Source organism: Coregonus lavaretus (assembly GCF_964263955.1).
Source record: "Coregonus lavaretus genome assembly, contig: HAP1_SCAFFOLD_390, whole genome shotgun sequence".
In the NCBI taxonomy this organism is placed as follows: Eukaryota; Metazoa; Chordata; class Actinopteri; order Salmoniformes; family Salmonidae; genus Coregonus; species Coregonus lavaretus.
Window position 1 is genome coordinate 317,636 of NW_028163054.1, and position 19,244 is coordinate 336,879.

Below are 19,244 nucleotides of genomic sequence, written 5' to 3' on the forward strand. Positions count from 1 at the left end.
AGATGGGCTAGCAGCTAATCTCCCTCAGAGATGGGCTAGCAGCTAATCTCCCTCAGAGATGGGCTAGCAGCTAATCTCCCTCAGAGATGGGCTAGCAGCTAATCTCCCTCCTCAGAGATGGGCTAGCAGCTAATCTCCCTCCTCAGAGATGGGCTAGCAGCTAATCTCCCTCCTCAGAGACTGGCTAGCAGCTAATCTCCCTCCTCAGAGATGGGCTAGCAGCTAATCTCCCTCCTCAGAGACTGGCTAGCAGCTAATCTCCCTCCTCAGAGACTGGCTAGCAGCTAATCTCCCTCCTCAGAGATGGGCTAGCAGCTAATCTCCCTCCTCAGAGATGGGCTACCAGCTAATCTCCCTCCTCAGAGATGGGCTAGCAGCTAATCTCCCTCCTCAGAGACTGGCTAGCAGCTAATCTCCCTCCTCAGAGACTGGCTAGCAGCTAATCTCCCTCCTCAGAGATGGGCTAGCAGCTAATCTCCCTCCTCAGAGACTGGCTAGCAGCTAATCTCCCTCCTCAGAGACTGGCTAGCAGCTAATCTCCCTCCTCAGAGACTGGCTAGCAGCTAATCTCCCTCAGAGATGGGCTAGCAGCTAATCTCCCTCCTCAGAGACTGGCTAGCAGCTAATCTCCCTCCTCAGAGATGGGCTAGCAGCTAATCTCCCTCCTCAGAGACTGGCTAGCAGCTAACTGACCACATATTCCACAGTACACGAACATTAGAGGAAGTGAAAGTCGTCTTTCAGCCTCTAGAAGTGTCAGCAACAAATTTTTTTCTGTCAAAATCAAAAAGACAAGTTTGTCCTCCACTCCAGAATAGATCCTCTACTTGTCTAAGTTCCACGAGGGTGGCAGTGTAAAAGACAAAACAAACAGCGGAAAAATACAATTTAAAACCAGAATCCTCAATTGGAGAAACTTCCACGTACGTTTGGGATATTACAACAACAACCAAACTTACTGCAAACAAAGAACACTCCCCCCCCCGGATATCATGGCACGCCCAATAGAACAGCAGAATGTGTTATATATTTTACAACGCTGACGCCGCTCCTCCGTTTCATGAACAAAACCAAAACCATAACAAAGGCTCTGGGGCGAGTCCATCTTCAAAGACCACCAGACTGCTTTTAGCATTTTGGGATCTATTCTGAATCTCATTCAATTCTGGCTTTTGTGGAAGGGAATTACATTTAGCGCTCAAATCCTAATTGGCAGACATTGATCTGCCTGTGAGGCTTGTTCCTGAAACTATTCCTGAAACAGTTCCTGAAAGTGCATCATATGAAATTCAACAGCACCTACACCAGTGGAGGGGAGGGGGTTACTAAAGGCCCTGTGAGGAATTCAACAGCACCTACACCAGTGGAGGGGAGGGGGTTACTAAAGGCCCTGTGAGGAATTCAACAGCACCTACACCAGTGGAGGGGAGGGGGTTACTAAAGGCCCTGTGAGGAATTCAACAGCACCTACACCAGTGGAGGGGAGGGGGTTACTAAAGGCCCTGTGAGGAATTCAACAGCACCTACACCAGTGGAAGGGAGGGGGTTACTAAAGGCCCTGTGAGGAATTCAACAGCACCAGTGGAGGCTTGGCACACACACACACTCTCACAATCTCACGTGGGTTGCTGCTGTGCACACGTTGTCACATAGGGGCAGTAATGTAACGATCGACAGACAGAAACCAGGGAAAGGAAACACAGTGTGTGACTATCAGAAGAGTTGTTAAAGATGTCCCTTGGTCCCTCACTGTTAAATGTAAACAACTGACACACTTCTTCCATACTTGGAAAAGTCCAAAACCATCAGGATTGATATCAGTATACAAGTAAAGAGTTAACGGCTAACTCTCTGACTAGTAGCAGGGGGCAGAATAGGGACTTCCCTCTCCAGACTCAGAGGATGCCCACTCCATGGTCACATGGTTGTCCTGAGGGTATTTCCCATCTGGTGTTTTCTGAGGTAGATTTATTCAGTACATAAATAAACAACAGTCTATGATAGAATCAGAGAGTGCCAAAACGCTTTCACAAAGTATTTTTCCCAAAGTTAAAAAGCCACACTGGGATCTGGTGTTTCAGCAATTTGTTTGATTTGAGGTCCGAAGCAGCCTTGCTGTCATCCCTAATACCAGTTGAAAATGGCTGATTTTGTCATTGATAAACGCCTAAATTTGAACATAGTGGCTGTACAGTAACATGCTGTACATGATGTCAGAGTTCAGGCTCTGTCCTTCACAGCTCTGTACGGGTTTTGATTGACAGCTGTTCTGAACTTGAGCACCATAAGTGACAACAAGTTGCCCTCATCCAGCCTGCTGATTGGTCAACTTTTGCAAATGTTTTGTCTGAGTGAAGGAAATGCTGTAAATGAAGAGGACTCGATGTATTTTGAAAGACATTGAGGATTATAATAAATATTCGCTTTGATGTCATAAAAGCAAGCCACACACCCATGAGTCCAAATGTGCACTTCACATTTTCAAATGTGAAAACTCATGTCATTTACATGATCAAAGTTCATGATTGCTATGTTTGATCCACAGTTACAAGGATGAGTCTATTGTGAAGAAAACCTGCTGCGGAATACGCACTTGAAAGCACTCGTGGCATTCTATGTGCACCAAAATTACAATCTGTTTGTCTGAAGTGCCTTTTGAAAGCCAAAACACTGTAAGATCATATTTTATAACTTAGCTAGCCATGTTGGTATATAACTAATATTCTGGTATATGTAGAAAACACTTATAAAATCCAGTTCTGTTGGATCCCTCTTGGCCGTCAATTCACCCTATGGCAGCAAGATAAACTTTGACGATGTCACGCCCGGACTCAGGGGACTCTTATATGTTGAGTCAGGGTGTGTATATTCTTTGTTGTGTATGTGCTACGATCTAGTATGTATGGATCTATGTTGGCCGGTGTGGTTCCCAATCAGAGGCAGCTGTAGCTCGTTGTCTCTGATTGGGGACCATATTTAGGCAGCCTATTGGCACTAGTGGGTTGTGGGATCTTGCTCCGTGTGAGGTATGTTGTTTGTGTACCTTGGACGTCACGTTTCGTTTCTTGTTTTGTCGTTGTGTTTATTCTGTATAATAAACATGTATGCATATCACGCTGCGCCTTGGTCCGTCCCGTCCTTCAACGAACGTGACAGACGGCCGTAGCAAGAGTGTTAACTTCAGAGAAAATGGGAACAAACCTTTTCAAAATGATAAAACTTTTTTTTTTAAGCGTTGTTATTATAACAGTGGGTTACAATGGTGCGTGTCAATGTCGTTAAAATCCAACCGAATAAATAAAGCTTTCCCTTATTCTGCCTCTTGATGCGGTCCCGTTAAGGACCCGTTATGTGTCGTGCCGGAAGGAGAACGGCTAAACGTGACGAGTCCTTCCTACATGACTCCTTCAGGCAGCCTTTAACAGGGTAACAGTCAATAGCTGAGCCTGCTATATAATAGCCTACAGAAATGCATGGTTACTGGCTATAATACATTTAAATAGCCTAATAACAACATTTAAATAATATTGTTGTGGCCAACCGTATTATCTTTCCAACACAAGATCAAACTTGTTTGTAGTGCCCCATAGGGGTTTAAGGCTGCCTGTTCCATGTCTAGGGACTGTCTGATTAAGGCAACATGGCTGGCCCCACGTAGGTCTATGGCCTGGCCCCACGTAGGTCTATGGCCTGGCCCCACGTAGGTCTATGGCCGGCCCCACGTAGGTCTATGGCCTGGCCCCACGTAGGTCTATGGCCTGGCCCCACGTAGGTCTATGGCCTGGCCCCATGTAGGTCTATGGCCTGGCCCCACGTAGGTCTATGGCCTGGCCCCACGTAGGTCTATGGCCTGGCCCCACGTAGGTCTATGGCCTGGCCCCATGTAGGTCTATGGCCTGGCCCCACGTAGGTCTATGGCCTGGCCCCACGTAGGTCTATGGCCTGGCCCTACGTAGGTCTATGGCCTGGCCCTACGGTGTCTTACTGTCCCCTGGGAGATCAATCCAACCAGCTGTCTGATCACCAGACCTCATAACACACATGGCAGGACATTCCAACTCCTCTACTGTCTCATAGGGTGTAAGAAGCAGTCCCGGGAACGTCACGATCCAGCTGTGGAGAGCAAATCAAATGGCCAGTCGTACTGACCTCGTTACTGGGACGCGTTGATGACCTCTCTATCCTGTAGCTGTCTTATTCTACATTATTGACACAGTCCCAAAATGTTTTGCATGTCAGCAGCCAAGTTTTCAAGATATTGGGACTTTCAAGAAGAAAAGTGTCACCGGCCACATCATCGTCATCATCATTTCCCTTTTAAGACAAGCAGACAACAGACCAACTCCCAAATTAGTGACAAAGAAATTGTGACCGAAATGGTGTGTGAACAGCATTTAAATACATGCAAATTAGTTAAAATGTACAAGATTTCCCCCCCGGCCCTTAAGATGGTTGTATACATGTTGACCACAGGGTGTCAGGCAATATGTTCAGCCTGGAAACTAAGGGGAATTCCACTGGTGTTTTCACTGGGTACAAATGCATTTCAGTAAATACAGAGCATGGAATTCAGTCATTACAGGAACTCACAACTACCACGAATCAAATGGAATGAGAACTAAATGTGGAACGCTTGGATTAGATTTAGCCTAAAGCTGAGTAATACATTCCTTGTCAAATAATGGTCAACATTCAGAATCTAATTCATGAAAGAAAAAAATCTCTCAATTTCAATTCAGTAGACTTTATTGACAAGTTCAATCTCAAGTATTCACACCCCTTGACTTTTTTCACATTTTGTTGTGTTACAGCCTGAATCTAAAATTTATTAAATTGAGATTTTGTGTCACTGGCCTACACACAATACCTCATAATGTCAAAGTGGAATTATGTTTGTAGAAATGTCTTGAGTCAATAAGTATTCAACCCCTTTGTTAAGGCAAGCCTAAATAAGTTGTAAGGAGTAAAAATTTGCTAAAGTCACATAATAAGTTAACATGATTTTTGAATGACTACCTCATCTCTGTACCCCACACATAGAATTATCTGTCAGGTCTCCCAGTCGAGAAGTGAATTTCAAACACAGATTCAACCAAAGACCAGGGAGGTTTCCCAATGCCTCGCAAAAGAAGGCCACCTATTGGTAGATAACATTTTTAATAAACATCTGCAGACATTGAAGTTATTCATTACACTTCGGATGGTGTATCAATACACCCAGTCACTACAAAGATACAAGAATCCTTCTTAACTCAGTTGCCGTAGAGGAAGGAAACTGCTCAGGGATTTCTCCATGAGGCCAATGGTGACTTTAAAACAGTTACAGAGTTGAATGGCTTTGATAGGAGAAAATTGAGGATGAATCAACATTACAACATTACATTTTTGTCATTTAGCAGACGCTCTTATCCAGAGCGACTTACAGTTAGTGAGTGCATACATTATTTTATTTTTTATACTGGCCCCCCATGGGAATTGAACCCACAACCCTGGCGTTGCAAACGCCATGCTCTACATCCCTGCCGGCCATTCCCTCCCCTACCCTGGACCAATGGTGCGCCGCCCCATGGGTCTCCCGGTCGTGGCCGGCTACGACAGAGCCTGGATTCGAACCAGGATCTCTAGTGGCACAGCTAGCAGTGACCACCTTAGACCACTGCGCCACTCGGGAGGACAGTGGTTACTCCACAATACTAACCTAAATGATTGAGTGAAAAGAAGGAAGCCTGTACATAATAAAAATATTCCAAAACATGTATCCTGTTTGCAATAAGGCACTAAAGAAAAACTGCCAAAAATGTGGCAAAGAAATGAACTTCATGTCCTGAATACAAAGTAAGTTTGGGGCAAATCCAACACAACACATCACTGAGTACCACTCTTCATATTTCCAAGCATAGTGGTGGCTGCATCATGTTATGGGTATGCTTGTCATCGTTAAGGACTGGGGAGTTTTTTAGGATAAAAAGAAACGGAATAGAGCTAAACAGGCAAAATCCCAGAGGAAAACCTGGTCCAGTCTGCTTTCCAACAGACACTGGGAGATAAATTCACCTTTCAGCAGGACAATAACCTAAAACACAAGGCCAAATCTACACTGGAGTTGTTACCAAAATTACATTGAATGTTCCTGAGTGGCCTAGTTACAGGTTTTACTTAAGTCGACATGAAAATCTATGGCAATACTTGAAAATGGCTGTCTAGCAATGATCAACAATGATCTTGATAGCGCTCCGTTTTTAATAGAGGCTGTAACACAAAATGTGAAGTAACTTTTTCCACATTTTGTTACGTTACAGCCTTATTCTAAAATTGATTACATAGTTTTTTTTACCTCATCTACACACAAAATTCCATAATGACAAAGCAAAAACAGGTTGTTAGAATTTTTTTCACATTTATTAAAAATAATGGATATATCACTTTGAAGAAGAAGAATAATAATAATAATAATAATAATAATAATAATAATAATAATATTACTTTTACATAAGTATTCAGACCCTTGACTCAGTACTTTGTTGAGGCATCTTTGGCAGCGATTATAGCCTTGAGTCTTCTAAGGTATGACACTACAAGCTTGGAACACCTGTATTTGAGGAGTTTCTCCCATTCTTCTCTGCAGATCCGCTCAAGGCCAAAGAGTTCAATCTTGGTTTCATCAGACCAGAGAATGTTGTTTCTCATGGGGGCCCTTCAATGCTGCAGAAATGTTTTGGTACCCTTCCCCAGATCTGTGCCTCGACACAATCCTGTCTCGGAGCTCTACGGACAATTCCTCTGACCTCATGGTTTTTGCTCTGACATGCACTGTCAACTGTGGGACCTTATATAGACAGGTGTGTGCCTTTCAAAATCATGTCCAATCAATTGAATTTACCACAGGTGGACTCCAATCAAGTTGTAGAAACATCTCAAGGATGATCAATGGAAACAGGATGCACCTGAGCTCAATTTCAAGTCTCATAGCAAAGGGTCTGAATACTTATAATAATAATAATAATATGCCATTTAGCAGACGCTTTTATCCAAAGCGACTTACAGTCATGCGTGCATACATTTTTGTGTATGGGTGGTCCCGGGGATCGAACCCACTACCTTGGCGTTTCAAGCGCCGTGCTCTACCAGCTGAGCTACAGAGGACCACACTTATGTAGATAAGGTATTTCTGTTTTGTTTTTTTAATACATTTGCAAAAAATTCTAAAAACCTGTTTTTGCTTTGTCATTATGGGGTATTGTCTGTAGATTGATGAGGAAAAATAATTCAATCAATTTTAGAATAAGGCTGTAATGTGGAAAAAGTCAAGAGGTCTGAATACTTTCCCAATGTAATGTATATACACACTGAGTGTACAAAACATTATGAACACCTGCTCTTTCCATGACATAGACTGACCAGGTTAATCCAGGTGAACACTATAATCCCTTATTGATGTCACCTGTTAAATCCACTTCAATCTGTGTAGATGAAGGGGAGGAGACAGGTTAAAGAAGGATTTTTTATCCTTAAAACTATTGAAACATGGATTGTGTATGTGTGTCATTCAGATGGTGAATTGGCAAGATAAGATTTAAATGCCTTTGAACAGGGTATGGCAGTAGGTTCCAGGCGCACCGGTTTGAGTGTGTCAAAAACTGCAACGCTGCTGGGTTTTTCACGCTCAACAGTTTCCTGTGTGTATCAAGAATGGTCCTCCACCCAAAGGACATCCAGCCAACTTGACACAGCTGTGGGAAGCGTTGGAGTCAACATGGGCCAGCATCCCTGTGGAACATCTGACACCTTGTAGAGTCCATGCCCTGACGAATTGAGGCTATTCTGAGGGCAAAAGGGGGGTGCAACTCAACATTAGGAATGTGTTCCAACTGTTTTAACAGGTGACATCAATAAGGGATCATAGCTTTCACCTGGGTTCACCTGGTCAGTCTATGTCATGGAAAGAGCAGGTGTTCCTAATGTTTTGTATACTCAGATATATTCTTGTAATATTGTAGCTACTATTTCTATTGTTGTCACTGTCATTGTCATGATTGTGTGTATCACTTTGCTTTGGCAACATTGACCTTGTTATTCGTACCATTAAAGCATATTGAATTAGAGAGAGCGAGAGAAGGGTTTGGTCAGAGAGCTCTACGGCTGCCGTGTCTAGAGGAATCCATCTCCACATAGAGAGAGGTCTGTTGAGGAATCAATGTTCAGACTCACAACCACTGCTTTCAATTCAGTATAACTTTTACTGAACGGCTACCCACTGGGTACAGACATCAATTCAACGTCTATTCCAATTTCATTGAAATTACGGGGTGTTGATTCAACCAGTGTGTACCCAGTGGGTAGATTCATAGTCATTCTATTTCTATAGATCCGCCATTGTATTCTATCTCTGAAATAAATAAACATTGTGCTGTTGAGAGGAGAACGATGTCCTTGTTTCCTGAATGGAGGTGGCATTGGAATCAACTGTGTTTCACTGTCATATAAAAGCCCCACAGTTCACGTTAATGTGGTTGAAACAGACAACGGACAACTCCTATTCACCACAAACTCCAGTCTCTCTGACCCAGTCAGTCTGCTGGTCAGTTTGAGGTCAACTCCTACTCACCACAAAACCCAGTCTCTCTGAACCAGTCATAGGGGGAGCCTGGGCAACTGAAAAGTCTGACCTTTTCCAAGTCTGACTGTGAACATCTGTATGAAAACTAAATTGAGACATAGTATATTGTTAAAAAAAACAACTGTTGATGCAATATGAAAATAAATGGGTGGTGGAGATTAATCAGAAACCCAAATTGAGAACCTTTTGTTTGATTAAGGGTGAATCTGTGTGTGAGAGATATATTATTATGTATAACCTACCTAAAAGCAAGAGATCGCTATGTACACAGGTATGATCAGGGACATTGTCTCTGCGTATTGAAACAGGTCGGTATTGTGGTGAAACGGAAGAGGAAAGACTGTAACTATTGTGACCTGGAAGAAATAGAGGATGAAACTCATTTTATCCTCTATTGTCCTTTCTACCACGATATACGCTTGGTCTGATTCCAGACAGACCACCAGATATACCCTGGCATTATGTGGCTGAGGAGACAGACCACCAGATATACCCTGGCATTATGTGGCTGAGGAGCCAGACCACCAGATATACCCTGGCATTATGTGGCTGAGGAGCCAGACCACCAGATATACCCTGGCATTATGTGGCTGAGGAGACAGACCACCAGATATACCCTGGCATTATGTGGCTGAGGAGACAGACCACCAGATATACCCTGGCATTATGTGGCTGAGGAGACAGACCACCAGATATACCCTGGCATTATGTGGCTGAGGAGACAGACCACCAGATATACCCTGGCATTATGTAGCTGAGGAGACAGACCACCAGATATACCCTGGCATTATGTGGCTGAGGAGACAGACCACCAGATATACCCTGGCATTATGTGGCTGAGGAGACAGCCCACCAGATATACCCTGGCATTATGTGGCTGAGGAGACAGACCACCAGATATACCCTGGCATTATGGGGCTGAGGAGACAGACCACCAGATATACCCTGGCATTATGGGGCTGAGGAGACAGACCACCAGATATACCCTGGCATTATGTAGCTGAGGAGACAGACCACCAGATATACCCTGGCATTATGTAGCTGAGGAGACAGACCACCAGATATACCCTGGCATTATGTGGCTGAGGAGACAGACCACCAGATATACCCTGGCATTATGTGGCTGAGGAGACAGACCACCAGATATACCCTGGCATTATGTGGCTGAGGAGACAGACCACCAGATATACCCTGGCATTATGTGGCTGAGGAGACAGACCACCAGATATACCCTGGCATTATGTGGCTGAGCCATGAGGAGACAGACCACCAGATATACCCTGGCATTATGTGGCTGAGGAGACAGACCACCAGATATACCTGTCACGGTTTCGGCCGAGGCTGCTCCTCCTCCTTGTTCGGGCAGGCTTCGGCGGTCGTCGTCCCCGGAGTACTAGCTGCCACCGTTCGATGTTTCATGTTTGTTTGGTTTTGTCTGTTTGTACACCTGTCCCTTGTTAGTGTTTGATTTGGTTGCCTATTTAGTTTTCGTGTGTGGGGGCAGGTGTTATGTGGTATTGTTTATTTGTCAAGCTGTTGCTCTCTGGTATTACTCTCAGGATTGTTGTTTTCCGAGAGTCCGCACTGTGTGCGCTATCGTCAGTTTACGCACTGTGTGTGTTGTGCGTACTTTGTATTTTGCCTCCGGGTTGGGTTGGCTGTGCGCCTGTTTGGTGCTGCTTTTTTGTTTACTAAAGTCTGTTGACGAACGACCGTGTTTCCTGCGCTTGATTCCCTCACCGCATCCACACTCAACACCTGACAATACCCTGGCATTATGTGGCTGAGGAGACAGACCACGAGATATACCCTGGCATTATGTGGCTGAGGAAACAGACCACCAGATATACCCTGGCATTATGTGGCTGAGCCATGAGGAGAAAATAACATGTTTTTTTGTCCATTGTGTATTTCAGTTTGCGGAATATTTAGATAAAAGCCTGGAATAAAAGGACTACCTATAATTCAATTATAAAGATATTTAGCTTCTATGTGGTAAATGGTACGTGTGTATATAGATTGTGTAGAGGCTGTGTGTATATAGATTGTGTAGAGGCTGTGTGTATATAGATTGTGTAGAGGCTGTGTGTATATAGATTGTGTAGAGGCTGTGTGTATATATATTGTGTAGAGGCTGTGTGTATATAGATTGTGTAGAGGCTGTGTGTATATAGATTGTGTAGAGGCTGTGTGTATATAGATTGTGTAGAGGCTGTGTGTATATAGATTGTGTAGAGGCTGTGTGTATATAGATTGTGTAGAGGCTGTGTGTATATAGATTGTGTAGAGGCTGTGTGTATATAGATTGTGTAGAGGCTGTGTGTATATAGATTGTGTAGAGGCTGTGTGTATATAGATTGTGTAGAGGCTGTGTGTATATAGATTGTGTAGAGGCTGTGTGTATATAGATTGTGTAGAGGCTTGTCTCCCAGATGAATCTCCTCTCTGTGACAGACTGGGTTAAAATGCCTTCTGTTTCATTTTCTGGATTTATGTATCTGTATGTTATGTATGTATGTATATTATTTTACTGCTCTAAGGATATCATTATTGTTTGGATAACCTTATTTACTATTATGTATTGACTTTTATCTTAAACCTGTTCACTCTTTATGCGATGAGCAATGCAGAGAACACCGGAAGAAGAATTAACACAGTGAATTATTGTAATGTTTGTGTCAATTAATCCCGTAAGGGACGTGTTGCCAACTGCCGATTTGACAGGAAAATAAAAATCTTCATCACCTGAGCGTTGACGGCTGATCAAGCAGATAGTAGAGGGAAGGCCGTAGAGAAGCCAGATTAAGACATTGCTAATAATTTAACGGTTCCATTTCACGTCATGCTGTTCATATAAATAATTATCCTAACTTACTGGTTTCTCAGTTATTTATCCCAGGAAATGGGAGTGAGTTCGGCCAGGAAATCTCGGTCACCCAGTTCCTGCTATTAAACCCTAGTACATTTACATTTTTGTCATTTAGCAGACGCTCTTATCCAGAGCGACTTACAGTTAGTTAGTGCATACATTATTTTATATTTTTTCATACTGACCCCCCGTGAGAATCGAACCCACAACCCTGGCGTTGCAAACGCCATGCTCTACCAACTGAGCTACATCGCTGCCGGCCATTCCCTCCCCTACCCTGGACGACGCTGGGCCAATTGTGCGCCGCCCCATGGGTCTCCCGGTCGCGGCCGGCCACGACAGAGCCTGGATTCGAACCAGGATCTCTAGTGGCACAGCTAGCACTGCGATGCAGTGCCTTAGACCACTGCGCCACTAGTACACAGGTCACATGTCTCCCCGAGCAACCACTGCATCCCATAAGGTTCAGGTCAAAAGTATTGCACTATGTTTAGAATAGGGTGTCATTAGGGATATATTAAACCAATGGCTCTACCTTAGATAACACAGACGTAAAGTCTACCTTAGATCACACAGACGTAAAGTCTACCTTAGATCACACAGACGTAAAGTCTACCTTAGATCACACAGACGTAAAGTCTACCTTAGATAACACAGACGTAAAGTCTACCTTAGATAACACAGACGTAAAGTCTACCTTAGATAACACAGACGTAAAGTCTACCTTAGATAACACAGACGTAAAGTCTACCTTAGATCACAGACAGACGTAAAGTCTACCTTAGATCACAGACAGACGTAAAGCCTACCTTAGATCACACAGACGTAAAGTCTACCTTAGATGACAGACAGAGCGTCGTCCAAGGTAGGGGAGGGTTTGGCCGGCAGGGATGTGGGTTCAGTATGAAAAAATAATAATAAATGTATGCATTCACTAACTGTAAGTCGCTCTGGATAAGAGCGTCTGCTAAATGACTAAAATGTAAAATGTAAATCACAGACAGACGTAAAGTCTACCTTAGATCACACAGACGTAAAGTCTACCTTAGATCACACAGACGTAAAGTCTACCTTAGATCACAGACAGACGTAAAGTCTACCTTGGATCACACAGACGTAAAGTCTACCTTAGATCACAGACAGACGTAAAGTCTACCTTATTTCACAGACAGACGTAAAGTCTACCTTAGATCACAGACAGACGTAAAGTCTACCTTAGATCACACAGACGTAAAGTCTACCTTAGATCACAGACAGACGTAAAGTCTACCTTAGATCACAGACAGACGTAAAGTCTACCTTAGATCACAGACAGACGTAAAGTCTACCTTAGATCACACAGACGTAAAGTCTACCTTAGATCACACAGACGTAAAGTCTACCTTAGATCACAGACAGACGTAAAGTCTACCTTAGATCACAGACAGACGTAAAGTCTACCTTAGATCACACAGACGTAAAGTCTACCTTAGATCACACAGACGTAAAGTCTACCTTAGATCACACAGACGTAAAGTCTACCTTAGATACTTACATACTGGTCTGAAACTAGATCCCCCTACATACTGGTCTGAAACTAGATCCCCTACATACTGGTCTGAAACTAGATCCCCTACATACTGGTCTGAAACTAGATCCCCTACATACTGGTCTGAAACTAGATCCCCTACATACTGGTCTCTTCTGCACTGTTCAACCAATCCAGTAAATGTGGAGGAGGAGTTCAGATGGAGTGTCTCCTTGTTAACGTCCAAAAGAGGAAGTCTCGTCACAGGCTCTCTTTCCATTTCCCCTGAAAACCAGAACATCCGGTTGTTGGGGACTCGGCAGAGAGACAGTTGACATTAAATGCCATAAAAACACATCATCTAGACCAACATCAGATGGTCACCACAAGGTCAAACTGAGGTACAGAACTCAGAAGTCAGAACACAGCAGGGTATAATGTTGTGGAATGTTCAGATATAAATGTACTATGTAGAACAAACATGCCTCCAACATCTAGAATAAGGGATCTTTATACACTTCTATCTGCAACGTTCCACAACAATCTGCCTACTGAACGTGGCCCTGACTGCATGATGAGTCTCTGGGGTGAAGTGTCCCCCAGGTGCAGCTCTGGGGTGAAGTGTCCCCCAGGTGCAGCTCTGGGGTGAAGTGTCCCCCAGGTGCAGCTCTGGGGTGAAGTGTCCCCCAGGTGCAGCTCTGGGGTGAAGTGTCCCCCAGGTGCAGCTCTGGGGTGAAGTGTCCCCCAGGTGCAGCTCTGGGGTGGAGTGTCCCCCAGGTGCAGCTCTGGGGTGAAGTGTCCCCCAGGTGCAGCTCTGGGGTGAAGTGTCCCCCAGGTGCAGCTCTGGGGTGGAGTGTCCCCCAGGTGCAGCTCTGGGGTGGAGTGTCCCCCAGGTGCAGCTCTGGGGTGAAGTGTCCCCCAGGTGCAGCTCTGGGGTGAAGTGTCCCCCAGGTGCAGCTCTGGGGGGAGAGATGGTGGGACTCTGGACAATCAGAACAGATGAGGGGTAAGTGCTGTAGAAAACACAGCTCATGATGCGACCAACAACAACATTGGCAGGTCATCATCCTTCCTCATCCTTTAAAATGATTAATCTATGTCCAACAGAAGGACATTAGTCACAGAGCTATCATTATCTCCACAAGAAGTACATTAGTCACAGAGCTATCATTATCTCCACCAGAAGGACAGTAGTCACAGAGCTATCATTATCTCCACCAGAAGGACATTAGTCACAGAGCTATCATTATCTCCACCAGAAGGACAGTAGTCACAGAGCTATCATTATCTCCACCAGGACATTAGTCACAGAGCTATCATTATCTCCACCAGAAGGACATTAGTCACAGAGCTATCATTATCTCCACCAGAAGGACATTAGTCATAGATCTATCATTATCTACAATGACTTAGCACAAGTAGATGCTAAATCCGGGTTGACCGTTGGCAGTAATGTGCTTGGTCAACCATATCCAGACACTGTATCAGGTTATCGGTATGCAGCTAACATACTATGATTCATTATATTGTTTATGGTTCTTCCATGTCTATTCACTCAGTGCAATGTTACTCAATGTGCTTTTTTCTGATATAAATGTCAGGTAATATCAAGAATTGTCAAATATGACACATTCCCCCTTGACGATCCAATCCACCTTTTTTGTAACACATGTTTATACCTTGGCCTCAGGCTCCTTGATGAAGACCAGCTTGGTGTTCATCTCCTCCAGGCTGATGAGAGTACAATGTCTGATGAAGTGATGGAACGACACAGCCTCCACACAGAGGAATGACATGATAATAATAATAATAATAATATGCCATTTAGCAGACGCTTTTATCCAAAGCGACTTACAGTCATGCGTGCATACATTTTTGTGTATGGGTGGTCCCGGGGATCGAACCCACTACCTTGGCGTTACAAGCGCCATGCTCTACCAGCTGAGCTACAGAGGACCACATGATGAATATGATAAAACAATACCTGAAGGAAACGTAGAGGGAAGCCCGTTGGAACGAGCTGAGAGGGGAAATGAACCTGAAGGAAACGTTGAGGGAAGCCCGTTGGAACAAGCTGAGAGGGGAAATTAACCTGAAGGAAACGTTGAGGGAAGCCCGTTGGAACGAGCTGAGAGGGGAAATGAACCTGAAGGAAACGTTGAGGGAAGCCCGTTGGAACGAGCTGAGAGGGGAAATGAACCTGAAGGAAACGTTGAGGGAAGCCCGTTGCAACGAGCTGAGAGGGGAAATTAACCTGAAGGAAACGTAGAGGGAAGCCCATTGGAACGAGCTGAGAGGGGAAATGAACCTGAAGGAAACGTTGAGGGAAGCCCGTTGGAACGAGCTGAGAGGGGAAATGAACCTGAAGGAAACGTTGAGGGAAGCCCGTTGGAACGAGCTGAGAGGGGAAATGAACCTGAAGGAAACGTTGAGGGAAGCCCGTTGGAACGAGCTGAGAGGGGAAATGAACCTGAAGGAAACGTTGAGGGAAGCCCGTTGGAACGAGCTGAGAGGGGAAATGAACCTGAAGGAAACGTTGAGGGAAGCCCGTTGCAACGAGCTGAGAGGGGAAATTAACCTGAAGGAAACGTAGAGGGAAGCCCATTGGAACGAGCTGAGAGGGGAAATGAACCTGAAGGAAACGTTGAGGGAAGCCCGTTGGAACGAGCTGAGAGGGGAAATGAACCTGAAGGAAACGTTGAGGGAAGCCCGTTGCAACGAGCTGAGAGGGGAAATGAACCTGAAGGAAACGTTGAGGGAAGCCCGTTGGAATGAGCTGAGAGGGGAAATGAACCTGAAGGAAACGTTGAGGGAAGCCCGTTGCAACGAGCTGAGAGGACTGTTTAAAGGCACAGTCAACTTAGTGTATGTAAACTTCTGACCCACTGGAATTGTGATACAGTGAATTATAAGTGAAATAATCTGTCTGTAAACAATTGTTGGAAAAATTACTTGTATCATGCACAAAGTAGATGTCCTAACCGACTTGCAAAACTATAGTTTGTTAACAAGACATTTGTGGAGTGGTTGAAAAACAAGTTTTATTGACTCCAACCTAAACTTCCGACTTCAACTGTAGGTTATTATGAGATGGACATGACATTTAATCAAAGCATCAACAAAAAAACAAAAATTGCTTAGAAAAATGAACTGATTTGGCTAACCTAGATGATATTTAACACTGCATTTGATTTCAAACAGTATGGAGTGACTGACTATTGGTATGAGATTACATTTCTCTTATACAGACTTTTTCTTTTTACCCCCTAAGGAACCTGGCAGACCCCAGTTTGGTAACCCCTGGGATAGGTCATTATTGTAGTTCAGACAATTTACCTGGTGACTCTGTGCAGTAGAAAGATTGTCCTCTTGCTTTCAACGGTGATGTCTCGGCTGAGTTTGACCAGGCGCTCATGCTTGGTGTCTAGCTCCTGCTGGAACATGGTAGAAATATCTGATTAGTAGGCTGCATCTCTTTCTCTACCTACACACAACTACAATGTTATCATGAAGAACATTTAAAGGTAAAGTATACAGCAAGACGAGAGGAGGAGTGAACTCTGGGCTGAATCTAAATTATTTCTCACATCAATCAGTGCAGCCCAAGGTATGACAAAAAGTGATCTAATAGCTACCTTTGAATGCAGCTATCACGGCTGAGGTCAGGTTAGCTCCTGTGTCGCGGTCATTTGTTTTCTGAGTTTCATCAACCTTCCTCCTCCGAGGACACCCTTCACCCGAGAGAGACAGGGAGATTACAGATGAAAGATTCATGTTATATTTGGCAATATAGCAAGTGTCGACTTTATGGAACAAAAACGATAAGCGAGCTAGCTATGTGAATTTAACGTAGATCAAATCCCGATCATAGCTCATTTACACTTCATACATATTGTTAAGAATTAATTTGATGACCTTCGCGCTTGCTCATAACTTCTATATAATCGTATTATCGAACAGGAATGTTCTTATCTATCAGTTAGCTTTCTAGCAGCATTTGATTACAACCTGAATCGACTGTTTATTTGTGATTGTGTGCAAGTTGAACAAGCATGTTAAACAACCATTAGAATTGTTTTGAGTCATAAAATATATTTTCAGAAACACAAAAGGATACGAGAATATTCCTAAAAAAAACCTTATACAGTCTGTAGTATTATATAATGTAGAATAGTAAACACAAAGCTTTGGTGTATTCTAATTTCCCAAAATGCCTAGGGCAACCCGTGGTTTTGGGGCTTTTGCGCTTCTTACCTACGTGTACGGCAGAGACGCATTTTGGGAAAATTAGTTTTTCGTACAGTAGACATGGTGTCAGTTTTAATTAGGTTTTGATAAGATTGTTAATTATGATGAACATATTTCACCTATGTAATTAAACAGCCTGCTCTCACAAGTTTCCCCAGCCATGTAATACTTAGGTTCAGACTACAGAGCACCAACATTACAGGATCAGACTACAGAGCACCAACATTACAGGATCAGATTACAGAGCACCAACATTACAGGATCAACTACAGAGCACCAACATTACAGGATCAGACTACAGAGCACCAACATTACAGGATCAGACTACAGAGCACCAACATTACAGGTTCAGACTACAGAGCACCAACATTACAGGTTCAGACTACAGAGCACCAACATTACAGGATCAGACTACAGAGCACCAACATTACAGGTTCACACTACAGAGCACCAACATTACAGGATCAGACTACAGAGCACCAACATTACAGGTTCAGACTACAGAAAACCAACATTACAGGTTCAACTACAGAGCACCAACATTACAGGATCAGACTACAGAGCACCAACATTACAGGTTCAACTACAGAGCACCAACATTACAGGATCAGACTACAGAGCACCAACATTACAGGATCAGACTACAGAGCACCAACATTACAGGTTCAACTACAGAGCACCAACATTACAGGATCAGACTACAGAGCACCAACATTAAAGGATCAGATTACAGAGCACCAACATTACAGGATCAGACTACAGAGCACCAACATTACAGGTTCAACTACAGAGCACCAACATTACAGGATCAGACTACAGAGCACCAACATTACAGGTTCACACTACAGAGCACCAACATTACAGGATCAGACTACAGAGCACCAACATTACAGGTTCAGACTACAGAAAACCAACATTACAGGTTCAACTACAGAGCACCAACATTACAGGATCAGACTACAGAGCACCAACATTACAGGTTCAACTACAGAGCACCAACATTACAGGATCAGACTACAGAGCACCAACATTACAGGATCAGACTACAGAGCACCGACATTACAGGTTCAACTACAGAGCACCAACATTACAGGATCAGACTACAGAGCACCAACATTACAGGATCAGATTACAGAGCACCAACATTACAGGATCAGACTACAGAGCACCAACATTAGAGGTTCAACTACAGAGCACCAATATTACAGGATCAGACTACAGAGCACCAACATTACAGGTTCAGACTACAGAGCACCAACATTACAGGTTCACACTACAGAGCACCAACATTACAGGATCAGACTACAGAGCACCAACATTACAGGTTCAACTACAGAGCACCAACATTACAGGTTCAGACTACAGAGCACCAACATTACAGGTTCAAACTACAGAGCACCAACATTACAGGATCAGACTACAGAGCAATAAACATTACAGGTTCAGACTACAGAGCACCAACATTACAGGTTCAACTACAGAGCACCAACATTACAGGTTCAACTACAGAGCACCAACATTGCAGGTTGAAATACAGAGCACCAACATTACAGGATCAGACTACAGAGCACCATCATTACAGGATCAGATTACAGAGCACCAACATTACAGGATCAACTACAGAGCACCAACATTACAGGATCAGACTACAGAGCACCAACATTACAGGATCAGACTACAGAGCACCAACATTACAGGTTCAGACTACAGAGCACCAACATTACAGGTTCAAACTACAGAGCACCAACATTACAGGATCAGACTACAGGGCACCAACATTACAGGTTCAGACTACAGAAAACCAACATTACAGGTTCAGACTACAGAGCACCAACATTACAGGATCAGACTACAGCGCACCAACATTACAGGATCAGCCTAAAGAGCACCAACATTACAGGTTCAACTACAGAGCACCAATATTACAGGTTCAACTACAGAGCACCAACATTACAGGATCAGACTACAGAGCACCAACATTACAGGATCAGACTACAGAGCAC

The 19,244-nt window shown here is 43.8% G+C and overlaps 1 pseudogene across 1 annotated transcript in view; it reads right to left on the minus strand.

Annotated features, from left to right (window-relative positions):
• LOC311118536 overlaps nt 1-14,789 on the minus strand; it is a 33,657-nt pseudogene extending 18,868 nt beyond the window's left edge. The window contains exons 1-2 of the transcript in view: nt 14,673-14,789; nt 13,546-13,975 (exon numbers count right to left, since the gene is read on the minus strand). The product of the transcript in view is annotated as an uncharacterized misc_RNA (transcript). The remainder of the gene's footprint in view (nt 1-13,545; nt 13,976-14,672) is intronic.
• Between the last annotated feature and the right edge of the window lie 4,455 nt (nt 14,790-19,244).